This window comes from Bufo bufo, chromosome 2 (assembly GCF_905171765.1).
Source record: "Bufo bufo chromosome 2, aBufBuf1.1, whole genome shotgun sequence".
Taxonomy (NCBI): Eukaryota; Metazoa; Chordata; class Amphibia; order Anura; family Bufonidae; genus Bufo; species Bufo bufo.
The window spans coordinates 4023815-4051702 of record NC_053390.1 but is presented as its reverse complement, the minus strand read 5'-3'; the positions used below and the strand labels follow the sequence as shown (position 1 = coordinate 4051702).

The 27888-nt window shown below is 43.0% G+C and overlaps 1 long non-coding RNA gene across 1 annotated transcript in view; it reads left to right on the top strand.

Annotated features, from left to right (window-relative positions):
* Positions 1-278: 278 nt before the first annotated feature.
* The window catches only part of LOC120991957, a 35912-nt gene continuing 8302 nt past the window's right edge, over positions 279-27888 (top strand). Inside the window, exons 1-2 of the long non-coding RNA XR_005776886.1 lie at positions 279-328; positions 17238-17370. This is a non-coding gene — a long non-coding RNA (uncharacterized LOC120991957). The remainder of the gene's footprint in view (positions 329-17237; positions 17371-27888) is intronic.

The window sequence follows — 27888 nt, the reverse complement described above, 5'->3', positions numbered from 1 at the left end:
CCCATGTAAATAACATCGCTCGTCCCTCCTGCATACAGTCCCATGTAAATAACATCGCTCGTCCCTCCTGCATTACAGTCTCTGAACTCTGTGAAAACCTTTGTCCTTCTCTGACGTCATCTAGCCATGTGATTTAGGAGGACCTTCTGACGTCGTCTGGTCATGTGACATTGGCAGCCTCAGTCACCATGGTGACCGTGCGTTTCACACTATGCACCTTCTTCCTTGTTCAGAGAGGCCCCGCCCATTACACCAGGAGTGCCCGCCTCTTCCTGTGACGTCATACCTACCGGGAAGAAGTCTTCTCTAGCTTCTGCTGGAGGAGGTGGTGAGTGGTCACCGGGGGCACAGGTTTCATTAACCCCTGCATGACTGGACCATAGAAGCAGTTGCAGTTTCTACAGCTTCTTTATGAGGCTGGTTACTTCTTGGCCTCTGACTTCTTCTATTACCTCTCAATACCCTATACCGCCTGGTGTCTGCAGTGCCCTGTGTATACCGTATACCGCCTGGTGTCTGCAGTGCCCTGTGTATACCGTATACCGCCTATAGTGTCTGCAGTGCCCTGTGTATACCGTATACCGCTTGGTGTCTGCAGTGCCCTGTGTATACCGTATACCGCCTGGTGTCTGCAGTGCCCTGTGTATACCGTATACCGCCTATAGTGTCTGCAGTGCCCTGTGTATACCGTATACCGCCTATAGTGTCTGCAGTGCCCTGTGTATACCGTATACCGCCTATAGTGTCTGCAGTGCACTGTATATACCGTATACCGCCTATAGTGTCTGCAGTGCCCTGTGTATACCGTATACCGCCTATAGTGTCTGCAGTGCCCTGTGTATACAGTATACCGCCTGGTGTCTGCAGTGCACTGTATATACCGTATACCGCCTATAGTGTCTGCAGTGCCCTGTGTATACCGTATACCGCCTGGTGTCTGCAGTGCCCTGTGTATACTGTTTACCGCCTGGTGTCTGCAGTGCCCTGTGTATACCGTATACCGCCTATAGTGTCTGCAGTGCCCTGTGTATACCGCCTATAGTGTCTGCAGTGCCCTGTGTATACCGTATACCGCCTATAGTGTCTGCAGTGCCCTGTGTATACCGTATACCGCCTATAGTGTCTGCAGTGCCCTGTGTATACCGTATACCGCCTATAGTGTCTGCAGTGCCCTGTGTATACCGCCTATAGTGTCTGCAGTGCCCTGTGTATACCGTATACCGCCTATAGTGTCTGCAGTGCCCTGTGTATACCGTATACCGCCTATAGTGTCTGCAGTGCCCTGTGTATACAGTATACCGCCTATAGTGTCTGCAGTGCCCTGTGTATACCGTATACCGCCTGGTGTCTGCAGTGCCCTGTGTATACCGTATACCGCCTGGTGTCTGAAGTGCCCTGTGTATACCGTATACCGCCTGGTGTCTGCAGTGCCCTGTGTATACCGTATACCGCCTGGTGTCTGCAGTGCCCTGTGTATACTGTATACCGCCTATAGTGTCTGCAGTGCCCTGTGTATACCGTATACCGCGTTTAGTGTCTGCAGTGCACTGTATATACCGTATACCGCCTGGTGTCTGCAGTGCCCTGTGTATACCGTATACCGCCTGGTGTCTGCAGTGCCCTGTGTATACCGTATACCGCCTATAGTGTCTGCAGTGCCCTGTGTATACCGTATACCGCCTATAGTGTCTGCAGTGCCCTGTGTATACCGTATACCGCCTATAGTGTCTGCAGTGCCCTGTGTATACCGTATACCACCTATAGTGTGTGCAGTGCCCTGTGTATACCGTATACCGCCTATAGTGTCTGCAGTGCCCTGTGTATACCGTATACCGCCTATAGTGTCTGCAGTGCACTGTATATACCGTATACCGCCTATAGTGTCTGCAGTGCCCTGTGTATACCGTATACCGCCTATAGTGTCTGCAGTGCCCTGTGTATACAGTATACCGCCTGGTGTCTGCAGTGCACTGTATATACCGTATACCGCCTATAGTGTCTGCAGTGCCCTGTGTATACCGTATACCGCCTGGTGTCTGCAGTGCCCTGTGTATACTGTTTACCGCCTGGTGTCTGCAGTGCCCTGTGTATACCGTATACCGCCTATAGTGTCTGCAGTGCCCTGTGTATACCGCCTATAGTGTCTGCAGTGCCCTGTGTATACCGTATACCGCCTATAGTGTCTGCAGTGCCCTGTGTATACCGTATACCGCCTATAGTGTCTGCAGTGCCCTGTGTATACCGTATACCGCCTATAGTGTCTGCAGTGCCCTGTGTATACCGTATACCGCCTATAGTGTCTGCAGTGCCCTGTGTATACCGCCTATAGTGTCTGCAGTGCCCTGTGTATACCGTATACCGCCTATAGTGTCTGCAGTGCCCTGTGTATACCGTATACCGCCTATAGTGTCTGCAGTGCCCTTTGTATACCGTATACCGCCTATAGTGTCTGCAGTGCCCTTTGTATACCGTATACCGCCTGGTGTCTGCAGTGCACTATGTATACCGCCTATAGTGTCTGCAGTGCCCTGTGTATACCGTATACCGCCTATAGTGTCTGCAGTGCCCTTTGTATACCGTATACCGCCTATAGTGTCTGCAGTGCCCTTTGTATACCGTATACCGCCTGGTGTCTGCAGTGCCCTGTGTATACCGCCTGGTGTCTGCAGTGCCCTGTGTATACCGTATACCGCCTGGTGTCTGCAGTGCCCTGTGTATACCGTATACCGCCTGGTGTCTGCAGTGCCCTGTGTATACCGCCTGGTGTCTGCAGTGCCCTGTGTATACCGCCTATAGTGTCTGCAGTGCCCTGTGTATACCGTATACCGCCTAGTGTCTGAAGTGCCCTGTGTATACCGCCTGGTGTCTGCAGTGCCCTGTGTATACCGCCTATAGTGTCTGCAGTGCCCTGTGTATACCGTATACCGCCTGGTGTCTGCAGTGCCCTGTGTATACCGTATACCGCCTATAGTGTCTGCAGTGCCCTGTGTATACCGCCTGGTGTCTGCAGTGCCCTGTGTATACCGTATGCCGCCTATAGTGTCTGCAGTGCACTGTGTATACCGTATACCGCCTATAGTGTCTGCAGTGCCCTGTGTATACCGTATACCGCCTGGTGTCTGCAGTGCACTGTGTATACCGCCTATAGTGTCTGCAGTGCCCTGTGTATACCGTATACCGCCTGGTGTCTGCAGTGCCCTGTGTATACCGTATGCCGCCTATAGTGTCTGCAGTGCACTGTGTATACCGTATACCGCCTATAGTGTCTGCAGTGCCCTGTGTATACCGTATACCGCCTGGTGTCTGCAGTGCCCTGTGTATACCGCCTGGTGTCTGCAGTGCCCTGTGTATACCGTATACCGCCTATAGTGTCTGCAGTGCCCTGTGTATACCGTATACCGCCTGGTGTCTGCAGTGCCCTGTGTATACCGTATGCCGCCTATAGTGTCTGCAGTGCACTGTGTATACCGTATACCGCCTATAGTGTCTGCAGTGCCCTGTGTATACCGTATACTGCCTGGTGTCTGCAGTGCCCTGTGTATACCGCCTGGTGTCTGCAGTGCCCTGTGTATACCGTATACCGCCTGGTGTCTGCAGTGCCCTGTGTATACCGTATACCGCCTAGTGTCTGAAGTGCCCTGTGTATACCGCCTGGTGTCTGCAGTGCCCTGTGTATACCGCCTATAGTGTCTGCAGTGCCCTGTGTATACCGTATACCGCCTGGTGTCTGCAGTGCCCTGTGTATACCGTATACCGCCTATAGTGTCTGCAGTGCCCTGTGTATACCGCCTGGTGTCTGCAGTGCCCTGTGTATACCGTATGCCGCCTATAGTGTCTGCAGTGCACTGTGTATACCGTATACCGCCTATAGTGTCTGCAGTGCCCTGTGTATACCGTATACCACCTGGTGTCTGCAGTGCACTGTGTATACCGCCTATAGTGTCTGCAGTGCCCTGTGTATACCGTATACCGCCTGGTGTCTGCAGTGCCCTGTGTATACCGTATGCCGCCTATAGTGTCTGCAGTGCACTGTGTATACCGTATACCGCCTATAGTGTCTGCAGTGCCCTGTGTATACCGCCTATAGTGTCTGCAGTTCCCTGTGTATACCGTATACCGCCTGGTGTCTGCAGTGCCCTGTGTATACCGTATACCGCCTATAGTGTCTGCAGTGCCCTGTGTATACCGTATACCGCCTATAGTGTCTGCAGTGCCCTGTGTATACAGTATACCGCCTGGTGTCTGCAGTGCCCTGTGTATACCGTATACCGCCTGGTGTCTGCAGTGCCCTGTGTATACCGTATACCGCCTGGTGTCTGAAGTGCCCTGTGTATACCGTATACCGCCTGGTGTCTGCAGTGCCCTGTGTATACCGTATACCGCCTGGTGTCTGCAGTGCCCTGTGTATACTGTATACCGCCTATAGTGTCTGCAGTGCCCTGTGTATACCGTATACCGCGTTTAGTGTCTGCAGTGCCCTGTGTATACCGTATACCGCCTGGTGTCTGCAGTGCCCTGTGTATACCGTATACCGCCTATAGTGTCTGCAGTGCCCTGTGTATACCGTATACCGCCTATAGTGTCTGCAGTGCCCTGTGTATACCGTATACCGCCTATAGTGTCTGCAGTGCCCTGTGTATACCGTATACCACCTATAGTGTGTGCAGTGCCCTGTGTATACCGTATACCGCCTATAGTGTCTGCAGTGCCCTGTGTATACCGTATACCGCCTGGTATCTGCAGTGCCCTGTGTATACCGTATACCGCCTGGTGTCTGCAGTGACCTGTGTATACCGTATACTGTCTGGTGTTTGCAGTGCCCTGTGTATACTGTATACCGCCTGGTGTCTGCAGTGCCCTGTGTATACCGTATACCGCCTGGTGTCTGCAGTGCCCTGTGTATACAGTATACCGCCTGGTGTCTGCAGTGCCCTGTGTATACAGTATACCGCCTGGTGTCTGCAGTGCCCTGTGTATACAGTATACCGCCTGGTGTCTGCAGTGCCCTGTGTATACAGTATACCGCCTGGTGTCTGCAGTTCCCTGTGTATACAGTATACCGCCTGGTGTCTGCAGTGCCCTGTGTATACCGTATACCGCCTGGTGTCTGCAGTGCCCTGTGTATACCGTATACCGCCTGGTGTCTGCAGTGCCCTGTGTATACCGTATACCGCCTGGTGTCTGCAGTGCACTGTGTATGCCGTATACTGTCAGGTGTCTGCAGTGCCCTATGTATACCGTATACTGTCTGGTGTCTACAGTGCACTGTCTATACCTTTTACCACCTGGTGTCTGCAGTGCCCTGTGTATACCGTATACATCCTGATGTCTGCAGTGCACTGTGGTATTATTTCTCTGTTTAATGTATACTACCTGATATATAAAACTGACCTGTTCTTTTCATTCTCCGGGTCAGTATGATTACAGTGATACCACATTTATATAGTTTTATGGGTTTTGTGTTTACAGCGTTTCCTATGAGATAAAACTGACCTGTTCCCTTCATTCTCCAGGTCAGTACGATTACAGTGATACCACATTTATATAGTTTTATGGGTTTTGTATTTACAGCGTTCCCTATGAGATAAAACTGACCTGTTCTCTTCATTCTCTGGGTCAGTACGATTACAGTGATACCACATTTATATAGTTTTATGGGTTTTGTATTTACAGCGTTCTCTATTAGATTAAACTGACCTGTTCCCTTCATTCTCCGGTCAGTACGATTACAGTGATACTACATTTATATAGTTTTATGGGTTTTGTTTTTACAGCGTTCCCTATGAGATAAAACTGACCTGTTCTCTTCATTCTCCGGTCAGTACGATTACAGCGATACCACATTTATATAGTTTTATGGGTTTTGTATTTACAGCGTTCTCTATTAGATTAAACTGACCTGTTCTCTTCATTCTCCGGGTCAGTACGATTACAGCGATACCACATTTATATAGTTTTATGGGTTTTGTTTTTACAGCGTTCCCTATGAGATAAAACTGACCTGTTCTCTTCATTCTCCGGGTCAGTACGATTACAGAGATACCACATTTATATAGTTTTATGGGTTTTGTTTTTACAGTGTTCCCTATGAGATAAAACTGACCAGTTCCCCTCATTCTCCGGGTCAGTACGATTACAGTGATACCACATTTATATAGTTTTATGGGTTTTGTATTTACAGCGTTCCCTATGAGATAAAACTGACCAGTTCCCCTCATTCTCCGGGTCAGTACGATTACAGAGATACCACATTTATATAGTTTTATGGGTTTTGTTTACAGTGTTCTCTATGAGATAAAACTGACCTGTTCTCTTCATTCTCCGGGTCAGTACGATTACAGTGATACCACATTTATATAGTTTTATGGGTTTTGTTTTTACAGCGTTCCCTATGAGATAAAACTGACCTGTTCCCTTCATTCTCCCGTCAGTATGATTACATTAATACCACATTTATATAGTTTTATGGGTTTTGTATTTACAGCGTTCCCTATGAGATAAAACTGACCTGTTCTCTTCATTCTCCGGTCAGTACGATTACAGCGATACCACATTTATATAGTTTTATAGGTTTTGTTTACAATGTTCCCTATGAGATAAAACTGATCTGTTCTCTTCATTCTCCGGGTCAGTACGATTACAGTGATACCACATTTATATAGTTTAATGGGTTTTGTTTTTACAGCGTTCCCTATGAGATAAATCTGACCTGTTCTCTTCATTCTCCGGGTCAGTACGATTACAGTGATACCACATTTATATAGTTTATGGGTTTTGTTTTTACGATGTTCCCTATGAGATAAAACTGACCTGTTCTCTTCATTCTCTTGGTCAGTACGATTACAGCGATACCACATTTATATCGTTTTATAGGTTTTGTTTTTACAGTGTTCCCTATGAGATAAAACTGACCTATTCTCTTCATTCTCCGGGTCAGTACGATTACAGTGATACCACATTTATATAGTTTTATAGGTTTTGTTTACAGCGTTCCCTGTGAGATAAAACTGTCCTGTTCTCTTCATTCTCTGGGTCAGTACGATTACAGTGACACCACATTTATATAGTTTTATGGGTTTTGTTCTTACAGCGTTCCCTATGAGATAAAACTGACCTGTTCTCTTCATTCTCCGACTCAGTACGATTACAGTGATACCACATTTATATAGTTTTATGGGTTTTATTTTTACAGCGTTCCCTATGAGATAAAACTGACCTGTTCTCTTCATTCTCTTGGTCAGTACGATTACAGTAATACCACATTTATATAGTTTATGGTTTGTGTTTTTACAGCGTTCCCTATGAGATAAAACTGACCTGTTCTCCTCATTCTCTGGGTCAGTACGATTACAGTGATACCACATTTATATCGTTTTATGGGTTTTGTGTTTACAGCGTTCCCTATGAGATAAAACTGACCTGTTCTCTTCATTCTCCGGGTCAGTACGATTACAGTGATACCACATTTATATCGTTTTATGGGTTTTGTGTTTACAGCGTTCCCTATGAGATAAAACTGACCTGTTCTCTTCATTCTCCGGGTCAGTACGATTACAGTGATACCACATTTATATAGTTTTATGGTGTTGTTTTTACAGCGTTCGATATGAGATAAAACTGACCTGTTCTCTTCATTCTCCGGGTCAGTACGATTACAGTGATACTACATTTATATAGTTTATGGGTTGTGTTTTTACAGCGTTCCCTATGAGATAAAACTGACCCGTTCTCTTCATTCTCCGGGTCAGTACGATTACAGTGATACCACATTTATATAGTTTTATAGGTTGTGTTTTTACAGTGTTCCCTATAAGATAAAACTGACCTGTTCCCTCATTCTCTGGGTCAGTACGATTACAGCGATACCACATTTATATAGTTTATGGGTTGTGTTTTTACAGCGTTCCCTATAAGATAAAACTGACCTGTTCCCTTCATTCTCCGGGTCAGTACGATTACAGTGATACCACATTTATATAGTTTATGGGTTGTGTTTTTCTAGCGTTCCCTATGAGATAAAACTGACCTGTTCCCTTCATTCTCCGGGTCAGTACGATTACAGTGATACCACATTTATATAGTTTTATGGGTTGTGTTTACAGCGTTCTCTATGAGATAAAACTGATCTGTTCCCTTCATTCTCCCGGTCAGTACGATTACAGTGATACCACATTTATATAGTTTATAGGTTTTGTATTTACAATGTTCCCTATGAGATAAAACTGACCTGTTCTTTTCATTCTCCGGGTCAGTACGATTACAGTGATACCACATTTATATAGTTTTATGGGTTTTGTTTTTACAGCGTTCCCTATAAGATAAAACTGACCCGTTCTCTACATTCTCCGGGTCAGTACGATTACAGTGATACTACATTTATATAGTTTTATGGGTTTTGTTTTTACAGTGTTCCCTATGAGATAAAACTGACCTGTTCCCTTCATTCTCCGGGTCAGTACGATTACAGTGATACCACATTTATATAGTTTTATAGGTTTTGTTTTTACAGCGTTCCCTATGAGATAAAACTGATCTGTTCCTTCATTCTCCGGGTCAGTACGATTACAGTGATACCACATTTATATAGTTTTATGGGTTTTGTTTTTACAGTGTTCCCTATGAGATAAAACTGACCTGTTCCCTTCATTCTCCGGGTCAGTACGATTACAGTGATACCACATTTATATAGTTTTATAGGTTTTGTTTTTACAGCGTTCCCTATGAGATAAAACTGACCTGTTCTCTTCATTCTCCGGGTCAGTACGATTACAGTGATACCACATTTATATAGTTTATGGGTTGTGTTTTTCTGGTTTTCCCTATAAGATAAAACTGACCTGTTCCCTTCATTCTCCGGTCAGTACGATTACAGTGATACCACATTTATATAGTTTTATGGGTTTTGTTTTTACAGCGTTCCCTATGAGATAAAACTGATCTGTTCTCTTCATTCTCTGGGTCAGTACGATTACAGTGATACCACATTTATATAGTTTTATGGGTTGTGTTTACAGCGTTCTCTATGAGATAAAACTGATCTGTTCCCTTCATTCTCCGGGTGTTGCAATCCTACAGGCTCACCTGAGTCAGAGGACAGCTGGCTGGAGGTGGAGCCCAGTGGCAAGGACCGCAGGCAGGTAGTAGGTGCAGGAAGTCTGGCAGAGGCGTGGTCGGTAGGCAGGCGGTGGGTCAGGGCAGGCGGCAGTAAGCGTGGTCAGACAGTCCGGATCGGGAACGGTGGAAGCAGTTCAGTTGGTAGGGACAAGCAGAAGAGTAGTCGGGGACAATTCCAAGGTTGGCAGCAGTCAAGTTGGTAGCAGTAGCAACAGAGGAACAGCAGTAGATGCAGCAGGATCAAGTCCAGAAGAACAATAACCAGCAGGGATCTGGTGCAAGAGGCTGGGCTTATAAAGAGGAAGTAGCAGGTGCAAGGAATCACAGAGATTAACAAGGCAAGGCTGGAACAAGGTAGATCAAAGAGTTCAGTAGAAGGAAATGTCCAGAAGGGTTGGTAGTCTAGTGGCTAGAGCTACTGCCTGGGACATGGCTGGTCACTGGTTCGAATCCTGACACCGGGTCAGTACGATTACAGTGATACCACATTTATATAGTTTTATAGGTTGTGTTTTTACAGCGTTCCCTATGAGATAAAACTGACCTGTTCCCTTCATTCTCCGGTCAGTACGATTACAGTGATACCACATTTTATATAGTTTTATGGGTTTTGTTTTTACAGCGTTCCCTATGAGATAAAACTGACCTGTTCTCTTCATTCTCCGGGTCAGTACGATTACAGTGATACCACATTTATATAGTTTTATGGGTTTTGTTTTTACAGCGTTCCCTATGAGATAAAACTGACCTGTTCCCTTCATTCTCTGGGTCAGTACGATTACAGTGATACCACATTTATATAGTTTTATGGGTTGTGTTTACAGCGTTCCCTATGAGATAAAACTGACCTGTTCTCTTCATTCTCCGGTCAGTACGATTACAGTGATACCACATTTATATAGTTTTATGGGTTTTGTTTTTACAGTGTTCCCTATGAGATAAAACTGACCTGTTCTCTTCATTCTCCGGTCAGTACGATTACAGTGATACCACATTTATATAGTTTTATGGGTGTTGTTTTTACAGTGTTCCCTATGAGATAAAACTGACCTGTTCTCTCCATTCTCCGGTCAGTACGATTACAGAGATACCACATTTATATAGTTTTATGGGTTTTGTTTTTACAGCGTTCCCTATGAGATAAAACTGACCTGTTCTCTTCATTCTCCGGGTCAGTACGATTACAGTGATACCACATTTATATAGTTTATAGGTTTTGTTTTTACAGCGTTCCCTATAAGATAAAACTGTCCTGTTCTCTTCATTCTCCGGGTCAGTACGATTACAGTGATACTACATTTATATAGTTTTATAGGTTTTGTTTTTACAGCGTTCCCTATGAGATAAAACTGATCTGTTCTCTTCATTCTCCGGGTCAGTACGATTACAGTGATACCACATTTATATAGTTTTATGGGTTGTGTTTACAGCGTTCCCTATGAAATAAAACTGACCTGTTCTCTTCATTCTTCGGGTCAGTACAATTACAGTGATACCACATTTATATAGTTTTATGGGTTTTGTTTACAGCGTTCCCTGTGAGATAAAACTGACCTGTTCTCTTCATTCTCCGGGTCAGTACGATTACAGTGATACCACATTTATATAGTTTTATGGGTTTTGTTTACAGCGTTCCCTATGAAATAGAACTGACCTGTTCTCTTCATTCTTCTGGTCAGTACGATTACAGTGATACCACATTTATATAGTTTTATGAGTTGTGTTTACAGCGTTCCCTATGAGATAAAACTGACCTGTTCTCTTCATTCTCCGGGTCAGTACGATTACAGTGATACCACATTTATATAGTTTTATGGGTTGTGTTTACAGCGTTCCCTATGAGATAAAACTGACCTGTTCTCTTCATTCTCCGGATCAGTACGATTACAGTGATACCACATTTATATAGTTTTATGGGTTTTGTATTTACAGTGTTCCCTATTAGATAAAACTGACCTGTTCTCTTCATTCTCCGGGTCAGTACGATTACAGTGATACCACATTTATATAGTTTTATGGGTTTTGTGTTTACAGTGTTCCCTATGAGATAAAACTGACCTGTTCCCTTCATTCTCCGGGTCAGTACGATTACAGTGATACCACATTTATATAGTTTTATGGGTTTTGTGTTTACAGTGTTCCCTATGAGATAAAACTGACCTGTTCCCTTCATTCTCCGGGTCAGTACGATTACAGTGATACCACATTTATATAGTTTTATGGGTTTTGTTTACAGCGTTCCCTATGAAATAGAACTGACCTGTTCTCTTCATTCTTCTGGTCAGTACGATTACAGTAATACCACATTTATATAGTTTTATGAGTTGTGTTTACAGCGTTCCCTATGAGATAAAACTGACCTGTTCTCTTCATTCTCCGGATCAGTACGATTACAGTGATACCACATTTATATAGTTTTATGGGTTTTGTATTTACAGTGTTCCCTATTAGATAAAACTGACCTGTTCTCTTCATTCTCCGGGTCAGTACGATTACAGTGATACCACATTTATATAGTATTATGGGTTTTGTATTTACAGCGTTCCCTATGAGATAAAACTGACCTGTTCTCTTCATTCTCCGGGTCAGTACGATTACAGTGATACCACATTTATACAGTTTATAGGTTTTGTGTTTACAGCGTTCCCTATGAGATAAAACTGACCTGTTACCTTCATTCTCCGGGTCAGTACGATTACAGAGATACCACATTTATATAGTTTTATGGGTTTTGTGTTTACAGCGTTCCCTATGAGATAAATCTGACCTGTTCTCTTCATTCTCCGGATCAGTACGATTACAGTGATACCACATTTATATAGTTTTATGGGTTTTGTTTTTACAATGTTCCCTATGAGATAAAACTGATCTGTTCCCTTCATTCTCCGGGTCAGTACGATTACAGTGATACCACATTTATATAGTTTTATGGGTTTTGTGTTTACAGTGTTCCCTATGAGATAAAACTGACCTGTTCTCTTCATTCTCCGGGTCAGTACGATTACAGTGATATCACATTTATATAGTTTTATGGGTTTTGTGTTTACGACGTTCCCTATGAGATAAAACTGACCTGTTCTCTTCATTCTCCGGGTCAGTACGATTACAGCGATACCACATTTATATAGTTTTATGGGTTTTGTTTTTACAGTGTTCCCTATGAGATAAAACTGATCTGTTCCCTTCATTCTCCGGGTCAGTACGATTACAGAGATACCACATTTATATAGTTTTATGGGTTTTGTTTTTACAGTGTTCCCTATGAGATAAAACTGACCTGTTCTCTTCATTCTCCGGGTCAGTACGATTACAGTGATACCACATTTATATAGTTTATGGGTTGTGTTTTTCTGGTTTTCCCTATAAGATAAAACTGACCTGTTCCCTTCATTCTCCGGGTCAGTACGATTACAGTGATACCACATTTATATAGTTTTATGGGTTTTGTGTTTACGACGTTCCCTATGAGATAAAACTGACCTGTTCTCTTCATTCTCCAGGTCAGTACGATTACAGAGATACCACATTTATATAGTTTTATGGGTTTTGTGTTTACAGCGTTCCCTATGAGATAAAACTGTCCTGTTCTCTTCATTCTCCGGTCAGTACGATTACAGTGATACCACATTTATATAGTTTATGGGTTTTGTTTTTACAGTGTTCCCTATGAGATAAAACTGACCTATTCCCTTCATTCTCCGGGTCAGTACGATTACAGTGATACCACATTTATATAGTTTATGGGTTTTGTTTTTACAGTGTTCCCTATGAGATAAAACTGACCTGTTCTCTTCATTCTCCGGTCAGTACGATTACAGCGATACCACATTTATATAGTTTTATGGGTTTTGTATTTACAGCGTTCCCTATGAGATAAAACTGACCTGTTCTCTTCATTCTCCGGGTCAGTACGATTACAGTGATACCACATTTATATAGTTTATGGGTTGTGTTTACAGCGTTCCCTATGAGATAAAACTGTCCTGTTCTCTTCATTCTCCGGGTCAGTACGATTACAGAGATACCACATTTATATAGTTTTATGGGTTTTGTGTTTACAGCGTTCCCTATGAGATAAAACTGACTTCACAGCAGTTTGATAAACGACCCCCTAAATGTTTTCCTTTAAGGGTTTGTGCAACTAATGAAAAGTGTCTCTCAAGTCGGCAATTGTGATGAAATAATAGAATAATTCCTTCTGATGGATTTCCTCCCCGGCCACCTCCAGCGCAGCCGCTCCAATCCTCTGCTGCAGCCATGATGTGTCATATCCCATGGACTCTGCTGCTCTCTGCGGGATATGACCACAGTGATTGGCTGCGGTGGTCATGTGGAGCATACGGTCATCCTGTGGGGAGGATGAGAGCGGCGGCACTGGAGGCAGCGGCGGTGGAGTAGGGGAGTACTAAATAGCTGCCTTAGAGGACCTCCCCTTTAACTTCTATCTATGTAGGGTTTGTAACATACTCGCCGATTCCAGTAGCGGTCACATGAACCCGCCCCCGCTGAGGCGTCACCTGATCTCTCCTGCCATGTACCGTAAGTCCACACGCATGTCATATACATGGTCGGAACAAGTGAGCGAGCTACCGGCAGAGGGGCAGGTTGTCAGTGAGCTAGGGGGCAGAGGGGCAGGTTGTCAGTGAGCTAGGGCGCAGAGGGGCAGGTTGTCAGTGAGCTAGGGGCAGAGGGGCAGGTTGTCAGTGAGCTAGGGGGCAGAGGGGCAGGTTGTCAGTGAGCTAGGGGGCTTAGGGGCAGGTTGTCAGTGAGCTAGGGGGCTGAGGGGCAGGTTGTCAGTGAGCTAGGGGGCAGAGGGGCAGGTTGTCAGTGAGCTAGGGGCAGAGGGGCAGGTTGTCAGTGAGCTAGGGGGGCAGAGGGGCAGGTTGTCAGTGAGCTAGGGGGGCTGAGGGACAGGTTGTCAGTGAGCTAGGGGGCAGAGGGGCAGGTTGTCAGTGAGCTAGGGGGCAGAGGGGCAGGTTGTCAGTGAGCTAGGGGGCAGAGGGGCAGGTTGTCAGTGAGCTAGGGGCAGAGGGGCAGGTTGTCAGTGAGCTAGGGAGCAGAGGGGCAGGTTGTCAGTGAGCTAGGGGGCAGAGGGGCAGGTTGTCAGTGAGCTAGGGGGCAGAGGGGCAGGTTGTCAGTGAGCTAGGGGGCAGAGGGGCAGGTTGTCAGCAAGCTGGAGGGCAGAGGGGCAGGTTGTCAGTGAGCTAGGGGGCTGAGGGGCAGGTGGTCAGTGAGCTAGGGGGCAGGTGGTCAGCAAGGTAGAAGGTAAAGGGGCAGGTTATGAACAATCTAGGGGGCAGTTTGTGAATGAGGTTGGGGATGTGATGTAACCGGCGGTGAAGTGGGAAATGTAGTTTTGTCTCCTGGTGAACTCCGCAAATTAACCACCTCCGGACCGCCGAACGCAGCGACGCGTCCTGGAGATGGTTGATTCATTCCTCTTGGACGCATATACGCGTCCTCTCGCAAGACGCGAGATTTCCTGTGAACACAGGCGCGCGCGTTCACAGGATCGGAAGGTTCGACCACCAGAGGACACAGGCAGCTCTGTAATATGTAGCACCAAACACCACTACACTACACCTCCCCCCCCTGTCACTTATTAACCCCTGATCACCCCCCTGTCATTGATCACCCCCCTGTCATTGATCACCCCCCTGTAAGGCTCCATTCAGACGTCCATATGATTTTTACGGATCCACGGATACATGGATCGGATCCGCAAAACACATACAGACGTCTGAATGGAGACTTACAGGGGGGTGATCAATGACAGGGGGGTGATCACCCCATATAGACTCCCTGATCACCCCCCTGTCATTGATCACCCCCCTGTAAGGCTCCATTCAGACGTCCGTATGATTTTTACGGATCCACTGATACATGGATCGGATCCGCAAAACACATACGGACGTCTGAATGGAGCCTTACAGGGGCGTGATCACCCCCATATAGACTCCCTGATCACCCCCCTGTCATTGATCACCCCCCTGTAAGGCTCCATTCAGACGTCCGAATGATTTTTACGGATCCACTGATACATGGATCGGATCCGCAAAACACGTACGGACATCTGAATGGAGCCTTATAGGGGGGTGATCAATGACAGGGGGGTGATCACCCCATATAGACTCCCTGATCACACCCCTGTCATTGATCACACCCCTGTCATTGATCACACCCCTGTCATTGATCACCCCCCTGTAAGGCTCCATTCAGACATTTTTTTGGCACAAGTTAGCGGAAATTTTTTATTTTATTTTTTTCTTACAAAGTCTCATATTCCACTAACTTGTGTCAAAAAATAAAATTTTTAGACATTTATATTCCAGACTTCTTCTCACGCTTTAGGGCCCCTAAAATGCCAGGGCAGTATAAATACCCCACATGTGACCCTATTTCGGAAAGTAGACACCCCAAGGTATTCGCTGAGGGGCATATTGAGTCCATGAAAGACTGAAATTTTTGTCCCAAGTTAGCGGAAAGGGAGACTTTGTGAGAAAAAAATAAATAAAATCAATTTCCGCTAACCTGTGGCAAAAAAAAAAAATTCTATGAACTCGCCATGCCCCTCATTGAATACATTGGGGTGTCTTCTTTCCAAAATGGGGTCACATGTGGGGTATTTATACTGCCCTGGCATTCTAGGGGCCCTAAAGCGTGAGAAGAAGTCTGGGATCCAAATGTCTAAAAATGCCCTCCTAAAAGGAATGTGGGCCCCTTTGCGCATCTAGGCTGCAAAAAAGTGTCACACATCTGGTATCGCCGTACTCAGGAAAAGTTGGGCAATGTGTTTTGGGGTGTCATTTTACATATACCCATGCTGGGTGAGAGAAATATCTCGGTCAAATGCCAACTTTGTATAAAAAAATGGGAAAAGTTGTCTTTTGCCGAGATATTTATCTCACCCATCATGGGTATATGTAAAATGACACCCCAAAACACATTGCCCAACTTCTCCTGAGTACGGTGATACCAGATGTGACACTTTTTTGCAGCCTAGGTGGGCAAAGGGGCCCACATTCCAAAGAGCACCTTTCGGATTTCACAGGTCATTTACCTACTTACCACACATTAGGGCCCCTGGAAAATGCCAGGGCAGTATAACTACCCCACAAGTGACCCCATTTTGGAAAGAAGACACCCCAAGGTATTTTCTGATTGGCATAGTGAGTTCATGGAAGTTTTTATTTTTTGTCACAAGTTAGTGGAATATGAAACTTGTAAGAAAAAAAAAAAGATTAAAAAAATCATCATTTTCCGCTAACTTGTGACAAAAAATACAAAGTTCTATGAACTCACTATGCCCATCAGCGAATACCTTAGGGTGTCTACTTTCCGAAATGTGGTCATTTGTGGGGTGTTTGTACTGTCCGGCCATTGTAGAACCTCAGGAAACATGACAGGTGCTCAGAAAGTCAGAGCTGCTTCAAAAAGCAGAAATTCACATTTTTGTACCATAGTTTGTAAACGCTATAACTTTTACCCAAACCATTTTTTTTTTACCCAAACATTTTTTTTTATCAAAGACATGTAGAACAATAAATTTAGAGAAAAATTTATATATGGATGTCGTTTTTTTTTGCAAAATTTTACAACTGAAAGTGAAAAATGTCATTTTTTTGAAAAAATATCGTTAAATTTCGATTAATAACAAAAAAATTAAAAATGTCAGCAGCAATGAAATACCACCAAATGAAAGCTCTAGAAGTGAGAAGAAAAGGAGGTAAAATTAATTTGGGTGGTAAGTTGCATGACCGAGCAATAAACCGTGAAAGTAGTGTAGGTCAGAAGTGTAAAAAGTGGCCTGGTCTTTAAGGGTGTTTAAGGTAGGGGGGCTGAAGTGGTTAAGTTGAATATTCGACGTCTCCAATAACAGGAGAAGAGAAAAGCTGAAGCCGGATGGCGCTCGATTATCTGGATTTAGTAAAACAGACGATTTTACAGCAGGTTTAGAGCCCCTGAGCTCCAGGCTCCTGATGTCGATGGTCTTCGGGATCGGTTGGTGACAACCGATTGGTGACGGTTCCACTTCCCACAAACTTTTCTCCCAGCCCATACCAAGAGAGAATAGAAGCTCAGCAGGGCAATATCTCCTCACATGTCCACTTCTCTCCAAACAGGCTCCTAGTGCACAGGACCCGCGGTCCATATCTGCTGCAGAAGGTGATATCCCTGATGGATACAGCCAACAACAAGATGGAGGAGAGAATGTTAGATCTCACCCTAGAGATAATCTTCTGGCTCACTGGAGAGGTGAAAGGTTCTGATGATGTCACATTACATCATTATCTCTGGTAATAACAGATGATGTGACTGGAGAGGTGAGCGGTTCTGATGATGTCACATTACATCATTATCTCTGGTAATAACAGATAGGGATCGACCGATTATCGGTTTTACCGATATTATCGGCCGATATTCAGGATTTTGAACGTTATCGGCATCTATTTTGCCGATATACCAATAACGTATGGGGAACAAGGATCGCGCTGCTGACAGCGCTCTCCGTGTTCCCTCAGCAGCACAGGAAGGAAGCAGTGTCTCCTCCCCCCTGTACTGCTGCTGCCAATGAGAGGAGGGAGGACAAGAGGAGGGGCGGGGCTGTGGCCACTGCGCCACCAATGAGAGGAGGGAGGACAAGAGGAGGGGCGGGGCTGTGGCCACTGCGCTACCAATGAGAGAAGGGAGGACAAGAGGAGGGGCGGGGCTGTGGCCACTGCGCCACCAATGAAGATACCTCTCTCGTTAATTCATATACAGGAGGCGGGAGCTGGCTGCAGAATCACATAGCGGCTCCCGACCTCTATGACAAGTAGCTGCGATCTGCGGTAGTTAACCCCTCAGGTGCCACGGATCGCAGCTACCGCTCATAGAGGTCGGAAGCGGCTATGTGATTCTGCAGCCAGCTCCCGCCTCCTGTATATACCCCAGTATTATTCATTGGTGGTGCAGTGCGCCCCCCCACCCCAAACCCAGTATTAATAATTGGTGGCGCAGTGCTCCCCCCCACCAAACCCAGTATTAATAATTGGTGGCGCAGTGCTCCCCCCCCCCACCAAACCCAGTATTAATTATTGGTGGCGCCCCCCCCCCCCCCCAAAGTATTATCATCATTGGTGGCAGTGGTCCCCTCCGCTCCTTCTCATTGCATTGGTGGTGCAGTGGCAGTTCCGATCAGAGCCCCAGCAGTGTAATGCTGGGACTCCGATCGGTTACAATGGCAGTCAGGACGCTACTGAAGCCCTGGCTGCCATGGTAATCTCCCTGCTGCTGTGTGCACAAAGCACAGGGACAGTGTGAGCTCCTATTCACCCTGATAGAGATCTATCAGGGTGTATAGGACAAGGGTTCTAGTCCCTAAGGGGGCTAATAGTTAGTAAAAAAATAAATAAACACACACCAAAATATTAATTATAAATGAAAAAGAAAGATTTACAAAAAAATAACTACACATTAACAATAAACATTCATTTTCAGCAGATTTGAGTTGGAAATTTTATTATTTTTTTTTTAATGAAAATTCACAGAATATCGGTATAAATTATCGGCTGGAAAGTTCACAGATTATCGGTATCGGCCCTAAAAAATCTATATCAGTCGATCCCTAATAACAGATGATGTGACTGGAGAGATTCTGATGATGTCACTGTGACGGACTGAACCATCACTGGGGCTGCTGGAGAAGCCTGAGGGCCAGCCTCCTTCCTACGGACTATGGACCCAGAACTATGGAGACCTCCTCAGACCTCTTGGGGTTACAAGGAACTATTAGCCCTGATTTATGTGTGGAGTTACAGGCCACATCTTTCCTATTGCCCATTTATTTGTCCCTTTGTTCTATTGTGTTAGTGATAGGATTAACATAGCTGACTCTAGAAGTAGCCGTCTCTGGTGTAGAGGAGTAGATCACCCTATGATACACTCCGGAGATAATCCCATCACATGGGTCTCCTCTCTCCCTATTCTTTCATTAAGACACTGGGGAGGGATGTCTGTCTGCTGTTCATGTTTGATTGAGTTATGTTGTTAGACTTCTTGAACTTTATATACTGAGTTGGTCTTCAATAAAGTGAGTTCTTGATTTACTCTTCAACATGTTGCCTGATGATTGAGGAGTTTAACGTTCCGTCCTCATATACAGTTGCAAGAAAAAGTATGTGAACCCTTTGGAATGATATGGATTTCTGCACAAATTGGTCATAAAATGTGATCTGATCTTCATCTAAGTCACAACAATAGACAATCACAGTCGGCTTAAACTAATAACACACAAAGAGTTAAATGTCACCATGTTTTTATTGAACACACCATGTAAACATTCACAGTGCAGGTGGAGAAAGTATGTGAACCCTTGGATTTAATAACTGGTTGAACCTCCTTTGGCAGCAATAAACTTCCACCAAACGTTTCCCGTAGTTGCAGATCAGACGTGCACAACGGTCAGGAGTAATTCTTGACCATTCCTCTTTACAGAACTGTTTCAGTTCAGCAATATTCTTGGGATGTCTGGTGTGAATCGCTTTGTTGAGGTCATGCCACAGCATCTCAATCGGGTTGAGGTCAGGACTCTGACTGGGCCACTCCAGAAGGCGTATTTTCTTCTGTTTAAGCCATTCTGTTGTTGATTTACTTCTATGTTTTGGGTCATTGTCCTGTTGCAACACACATCTTCTGTTGAGCTTCAGCTGGTGGACAGATGGCCTTAAGTTCTCCTGCAAAATGTCTTGATAAACTTGGGAATTCATTTTTCCTTCGATGATAGCAATCCGTCCAGGCCATGACGCAGCAAAGCAGCCCCAAACCATGATGCCCCCACCACCATACTTCACAGTTGGGATGAGGTTTTGATGTTGGTGTGCTGTGCCTCTTTTTCTCCACACATAGTGTTGTGTGTTTCTTCCAGACAACTCCACTTTGGTTTCATAATGATGTAATGTGACATCATCAGAATATCTCTCCTCTCTAGTCACATCATCTGGTATTACCATAGATAATGATGTCACATTACATCATTATAGTAATAACAGATGATGTGACTGGAGAGGAGAGAGGTTCTGATGATGTCACATTACATCATTATCTATAGTAATAACAGATGATGTAACTGGAGAGCAGAGAGGTTCTGATGATGTCACATTACACCATTATCTATAGTAATAACAGATGATGTGACTGGAGAGGAGAGAGGTTCTGATGATGTCACATTACATCATTATAGTAATAACAGATGATGTGACTGGAGAGGAGAGAGGTTCTGATGATGTCACATTACATCATTATCTATGGTAATAACAGATGATGTGACTGGAGAGGAGAGAGGTTCTGATGATGTCACATTACATCATTATCTATGGTAATAACAGATGATGTGACTGGAGAGGAGAGAGGTTCTGATGATGTCACATTACATCATTATTTATGGTAATAACAGATGATGTGACTGGAGAGGAGAGAGGTTCTGATGATGTCACATTACATCATTATCTATGGTAATAACAGGTGATGTGACTGGAGAGGTGAGAGGTTCTGATGATGTCACATTACATCATTATCTATGGTAATAACAGATGATGTGACTGGAGAGGAGAGAGGTTCTGATGATGTCACATTACATCATTATCTATGGTAATAACAGATGATGTGACTGGAGAGGAGAGAGATTCTGATGATGTCACATTACATCATTATCTATGGTAATAACAGATGATGTGACTGGAGAGGAGAGAGGTTCTGATGATGTCACATTACATCATTATCTATGGTAATAACAGATGATGTGACTGGAGAGGAGAGAGGTTCTGATGATGTCACATTACATCATTATAGTAATAACAGATGATGTGACTGGAGAGGAGAGAAGTTCTGATGATGTCACATTACATCATTATAGTAATACCAGCTGATGTGACTGGAGAGGAGAGAGGTTCTGATGATGTCACATTACATCATTATCTATGGTAATAACAGATGATGTGACTGGAGAGGTGAGAGGTTCTGATGATGTCACATTACATCATTATCTATGGTAATTACAGATGATGTGACTGGAGAGGTGAGAGGTTCTGATGATGTCACATTACACCATTATCTATGGTAATAACAGATGATGTGACTGGAGAGGAGATAGGTTCTGATGATGTCACATTACATCATTATCTATGGTAATTACAGATGATGTGACTGGAGAGGAGAGAGGTTCTGATGATGTCACATTACATCATTATCTATAGTAATAACAGATGATGTGACTGGAGAGGAGAGAGGTTCTGATGATGTCACATTACATCATTATCTATAGTAATAACAGATGATGTGACTGGAGAGGTGAGAGGTTCTGATGATGTCACATTACATTATTATAGTAATAACAGATGATGTGACTGGAGAGGAGAGAGGTTCTGATGATGTCACATTACATCATTATAGTAATAACAGATGATGTGACTGGAGAGGTTCTGATGATGTCACATTACATCATTATCTATGGTAATAACAGATGATGTGACTGGAGAGGAGAGAGGTTCTGATGATGTCACATTACATCATTATCTATGGTAATAACAGATGATGTGACTGGAGAGGTTCTGATGATGTCACATTACATCATTATCTATGGTAATAACAGGTGATGTGACTGGAGAGGTGAGAGGTTCTGATGATGTCACATTACATCATTATCTATGGTAATAACAGATGATGTGACTGGAGAGGAGAGAGGTTCTGATGATGTCACATTACATCATTATCTCTGGTAATAACAGATGATGTGACTGGAGAGGAGAGAGGTTCTGATGATGTCACATTACATCATTATCTATGGTAATAACAGATGATGTGACTGGAGAGGAGAGAGGTTCTGATGATGTCACATTACATCATTATCTATGGTAATTACAGATGATGTGAATGGAGAGGAGAGAGGTTCTGATGATGTCACATTACATCATTATCTATAGTAATAACAGATGATGTGACTGGAGAGGAGAGAGGTTCTGATGATGTCACATTACATCATTATCTATAGTAATAACAGATGATGTGACTGGAGAGGTGAGAGGTTCTGATGATGTCACATTACATTATTATAGTAATAACAGATGATGTGACTGGAGAGGAGAGAGGTTCTGATGATGTCACATTACATCATTATCTATAGTAATAACAGATGATGTAACTGGAGAGCAGAGAGGTTCTGATGATGTCACATTACACCATTATCTATAGTAATAACAGATGATGTGACTGGAGAGGAGAGAGGTTCTGATGATGTCACATTACATCATTATAGTAATAACAGATGATGTGACTGGAGAGGAGAGAGGTTCTGATGATGTCACATTACATCATTATCTATGGTAATAACAGATGATGTGACTGGAGAGGAGAGAGGTTCTGATGATGTCACATTACATCATTATCTATGGTAATAACAGATGATGTGACTGGAGAGGAGAGAGGTTCTGATGATGTCACATTACATCATTATTTATGGTAATAACAGATGATGTGACTGGAGAGGAGAGAGGTTCTGATGATGTCACATTACATCATTATCTATGGTAATAACAGGTGATGTGACTGGAGAGGTGAGAGGTTCTGATGATGTCACATTACATCATTATCTATGGTAATAACAGATGATGTGACTGGAGAGGAGAGAGGTTCTGATGATGTCACATTACATCATTATCTATGGTAATAACAGATGATGTGACTGGAGAGGAGAGAGGTTCTGATGATGTCACATTACATCATTATCTATGGTAATAACAGATGATGTGACTGGAGAGGAGAGAGGTTCTGATGATGTCACATTACATCATTATCTATGGTAATAACAGATGATGTGACTGGAGAGGAGAGAGGTTCTGATGATGTCACATTACATCATTATAGTAATAACAGATGATGTGACTGGAGAGGAGAGAAGTTCTGATGATGTCACATTACATCATTATAGTAATACCAGATGATGTGACTGGAGAGGAGAGAGGTTCTGATGATGTCACATTACATCATTATCTATGGTAATAACAGATGATGTGACTGGAGAGGTGAGAGGTTCTGATGATGTCACATTACATCATTATCTATAGTAATTACAGATGATGTGACTGGAGAGGTGAGAGGTTCTGATGATGTCACATTACACCATTATCTATGGTAATAACAGATGATGTGACTGGAGAGGAGATAGGTTCTGATGATGTCACATTACATCATTATCTATGGTAATTACAGATGATGTGACTGGAGAGGAGAGAGATTCTGATGATGTCACATTACATCATTATCTATAGTAATAACAGATGATGTGACTGGAGAGGAGAGAGGTTCTGATGATGTCACATTACATCATTATCTATAGTAATAACAGATGATGTGACTGGAGAGGTGAGAGGTTCTGATGATGTCACATTACATTATTATAGTAATAACAGATGATGTGACTGGAGAGGAGAGAGGTTCTGATGATGTCACATTACATCATTATAGTAATAACAGATGATGTGACTGGAGAGGAGAGAGGTTCTGATGATGTCACATTACATCATTATCTATGGTAATAACAGATGATGTGACTGGAGAGGAGAGAGGTTCTGATGATGTCACATTACATCATTATCTATGGTAATAACAGATGATGTGACTGGAGAGGTTCTGATGATGTCACATTACATCATTATCTATGGTAATAACAGATGATGTGACTGGAGAGGAGAGAGGTTCTGATGATGTCACATTACATCATTATCTCTGGTAATAACAGATGATGTGACTGGAGAGGAGAGAGGTTCTGATGATGTCACATTACATCATTATCTATGGTAATTACAGATGATGTGACTGGAGAGGTTCTGATGATGTCACATTACATCATTATCGTAATAACAGGTGATGTGACTGGAGAGGTGAGAGGTTCTGATGATGTCACATTACATCATTATCTATGGTAATAACAGATGATGTGACTGGAGAGGAGAGAGGTTCTGATGATGTCACATTACATCATTATCTATGGTAATAACAGATGATGTGACTGGAGAGGAGAGAGGTTCTGATGATGTCAAATTACATCATTATAGTAATAACAGATGATGTGACTGGAGAGGAGAGAGGTTCTGATGATGTCACATTACATCATTATCTATGGTAATAACAGATGATGTGACTGGAGAGGAGAGAGGTTCTGATGATGTCACATTACATCATTATCTATGGTAATAACAGATGATGTGACTGGAGAGGTTCTGATGATGTCACATTACATCATTATCTATGGTAATAACAGGTGATGTGACTGGAGAGGTGAGAGGTTCTGATGATGTCACATTACATCATTATCTATGGTAATAACAGATGATGTGACTGGAGAGGAGAGAGGTTCTGATGATGTCACATTACATCATTATCTCTGGTAATAACAGATGATGTGACTGGAGAGGAGAGAGGTTCTGATGATGTCACATTACATCATTATCTATGGTAATAACAGATGATGTGACTGGAGAGGAGAGAGGTTCTGATGATGTCACATTACATCATTATCTATGGTAATTACAGATGATGTGAATGGAGAGGAGAGAGGTTCTGATGATGTCACATTACATCATTATCTATAGTAATAACAGATGATGTGACTGGAGAGGAGAGAGGTTCTGATGATGTCACATTACATCATTATCTATAGTAATAACAGATGATGTGACTGGAGAGGTGAGAGGTTCTGATGATGTCACATTACATTATTATAGTAATAACAGATGATGTGACTGGAGAGGAGAGAGGTTCTGATGATGTCACATTACATCATTATCTATAGTAATAACAGATGATGTAACTGGAGAGCAGAGAGGTTCTGATGATGTCACATTACACCATTATCTATAGTAATAACAGATGATGTGACTGGAGAGGAGAGAGGTTCTGATGATGTCACATTACATCATTATAGTAATAACAGATGATGTGACTGGAGAGGAGAGAGGTTCTGATGATGTCACATTACATCATTATCTATGGTAATAACAGATGATGTGACTGGAGAGGAGAGAGGTTCTGATGATGTCACATTACATCATTATCTATAGTAATACCAGATGATGTGACTGGAGAGGAGAGAGGTTCTGATGATGTCACATTACATCATTATTTATGGTAATAATAGATGATGTGACTGGAGAGGAGAGAGGTTCTGATGATGTCACATTACATCATTATCTATGGTAATAACAGGTGATGTGACTGGAGAGGTGAGAGGTTCTGATGATGTCACATTACATCATTATCTATGGTAATAACAGATGATGTGACTGGAGAGGAGAGAGGTTCTGATGATGTCACATTACATCATTATCTATGGTAATAACAGATGATGTGACTGGAGAGGAGAGAGGTTCTGATGATGTCACATTACATCATTATCTATGGTAATAACAGATGATGTGACTGGAGAGGAGAGAGGTTCTGATGATGTCACATTACATCATTATCTATGGTAATAACAGATGATGTGACTGGAGAGGAGAGAGGTTCTGATGATGTCACATTACATCATTATAGTAATAACAGATGATGTGACTGGAGAGGAGAGAAGTTCTGATGATGTCACATTACATCATTATAGTAATACCAGATGATGTGACTGGAGAGGAGAGAGGTTCTGATGATGTCACATTACATCATTATCTATGGTAATAACAGATGATGTGACTGGAGAGGTGAGAGGTTCTGATGATGTCACATTACATCATTATCTATAGTAATTACAGATGATGTGACTGGAGAGGTGAGAGGTTCTGATGATGTCACATTACACCATTATCTATGGTAATAACAGATGATGTGACTGGAGAGGAGATAGGTTCTGATGATGTCACATTACATCATTATCTATGGTAATTACAGATGATGTGACTGGAGAGGAGAGAGATTCTGATGATGTCACATTACATCATTATCTATAGTAATAACAGATGATGTGACTGGAGAGGAGAGAGGTTCTGATGATGTCACATTACATCATTATCTATAGTAATAACAGATGATGTGACTGGAGAGGTGAGAGGTTCTGATGATGTCACATTACATTATTATAGTAATAACAGATGATGTGACTGGAGAGGAGAGAGGTTCTGATGATGTCACATTACATCATTATAGTAATAACAGATGATGTGACTGGAGAGGAGAGAGGTTCTGATGATGTCACATTACATCATTATCTATGGTAATAACAGATGATGTGACTGGAGAGGAGAGAGGTTCTGATGATGTCACATTACATCATTATCTATGGTAATAACAGATGATGTGACTGGAGAGGTTCTGATGATGTCACATTACATCATTATCTATGGTAATAACAGATGATGTGACTGGAGAGGAGAGAGGTTCTGATGATGTCACATTACATCATTATCTCTGGTAATAACAGATGATGTGACTGGAGAGGAGAGAGGTTCTGATGATGTCACATTACATCATTATCTATGGTAATTACAGATGATGTGACTGGAGAGGTTCTGATGATGTCACATTACATCATTATCTATGGTAATAACAGGTGATGTGACTGGAGAGGTGAGAGGTTCTGATGATGTCACATTACATCATTATCTATGGTAATAACAGATGATGTGACTGGAGAGGAGAGAGGTTCTGATGATGTCACATTACATCATTATCTATGGTAATAACAGATGATGTGACTGGAGAGGAGAGAGGTTCTGATGATGTCAAATTACATCATTATAGTAATAACAGATGATGTGACTGGAGAGGAGAGAGGTTCTGATGATGTCACATTACATCATTATCTATGGTAATAACAGATGATGTGACTGGAGAGGAGAGAGGTTCTGATGATGTCACATTACATCATTATCTATGGTAATTACAGATGATGTGAATGGAGAGGAGAGAGGTTCTGATGATGTCACATTACATCATTATCTATAGTAATAACAGATGATGTGACTGGAGAGGAGAGAGGTTCTGATGATGTCACATTACATCATTATCTATAGTAATAACAGATGATGTGACTGGAGAGGTGAGAGGTTCTGATGATGTCACATTACATTATTATAGTAATAACAGATGATGTGACTGGAGAGGAGAGAGGTTCTGATGATGTCACATAACACCATTATCTATGGTAATAACAGATGATGTGACTGGAGAGGAGAGAGGTTCTGATGATGTCACATTACATCATTATCTATGGTAATTACAGGGGATGTGACTGGAGATGTAAGAGGTTCTGATGATGTCACATTACATTATTATAGTAATAACAGATGATGTGACTGGAGAGGTGAGCGGTTCTGATGATGTCACATTACATCATTATCTATGGTAATAAAAGATGATGTGACTGGAGAGGAGAGAGGTTCTGATGATGTCACATTACATCATTATAGTAATAACAGATGATGTGACTGGAGAGGAGAGAGGTTCTGATGATGTCACATTACATCATTATAGTAATAACAGATGATGTGACTGGAGAGGAGAGAGGTTCTGATGATGTCACATTACATCATTATAGTAATAACAGATGATGTGACTGGAGAGGAGAGAGGTTCTGATGATGTCACATTACATCATTATCTATGGTAATAACAGATGATGTGACTGGAGAGGTGAGAGGTTCTGATGATGTCACATTACATCATTATAGTAATAACAGATGATGTGACTGGAGAGGAGAGAGATTCTGATGATGTCACATTACATCATTATCTATGGTAATTACAGGGGATGTGA